Source organism: Sander lucioperca, chromosome 19, assembly GCF_008315115.2.
Source record: "Sander lucioperca isolate FBNREF2018 chromosome 19, SLUC_FBN_1.2, whole genome shotgun sequence".
In the NCBI taxonomy this organism is placed as follows: domain Eukaryota; kingdom Metazoa; phylum Chordata; class Actinopteri; order Perciformes; family Percidae; genus Sander; species Sander lucioperca.
The window spans coordinates 30,770,475-30,771,202 of NC_050191.1; the positions used below are offsets into that span (position 1 = coordinate 30,770,475).

At 32.6% G+C, this 728-nt stretch overlaps 1 protein-coding gene across 2 annotated transcripts in view; it reads left to right on the forward strand.

Moving 5' to 3' along the window:
• Positions 1-374: 374 nt before the first annotated feature.
• ndufaf7 (NADH:ubiquinone oxidoreductase complex assembly factor 7) overlaps positions 375-728 on the forward strand; it is a 19,234-nt gene continuing 18,880 nt past the window's right edge. The window contains exons 1-2 of one of the 2 annotated variants that reach the window (XM_031293075.2): positions 375-688; positions 727-728. The exon at positions 727-728 is cut by the window's right edge and continues 122 nt beyond it. The gene's annotated coding sequence lies outside the window, so the exon portion shown is untranslated. The other variant, XM_031293074.2, reaches the window with a different exon arrangement.

A 728-nucleotide genomic window follows, 5' to 3' on the forward strand; every position in this document is an offset into this window, starting at 1 on the left:
ATTTTCGACTTGGTGATACAGGAAACGCAAGGAAAATTCTTTCAAAAATAAAACAGTTAATACTGAAACGGATCATCTCTTAGCTGAAAGATGTAAAATAAATAAATAAATAATAAGTATTTAAGGAATAAATACAATGTGATTTTTTTTAATACAAATAAATACAGTGGTTCTGCTGATGGCCATATTATTTCCAAAATCCTAGCTATGTAGCTAAGTTCTTATGTTGGCTTATTGATAAATTAACCCACAAACAAAATGACATACACACATAAATCAAGTAGACTAAGATTTGTTTTAAATCAATAAAAAAAATGGTATATTTAGTTTTCAGTACAAATATGTCACACGGAAGATGTTTTATTGTGAAAGATTAGCCGGATGTTATATTTTTTATTGCGGTTTGCTTAACCGTCACCAGTCTGTTAGCATATCACTCTATTATATCAAGGACTTGGTAGTTTTAAGCTACTGTAAACGACTGACAGACACAAATGAACAAAAATATATTTTTATCATTTGTACCCGAAGCTAAAACGTTATTTCCAGCTGCGGTTCCGTTCGTATTTGACCGTTAACGTAACGTTACTTGTAGCTAACGTGGCTAAAGCTCAACGGCTAACAGCTAGCTAACTGTCAGTGAGCTGAGAGTTGGTCCATGTGGTTGAAGTTACATTTAATTACACTTGCCTTGTCCAATAATGCTACCAAGGCAACTATCATTTAAC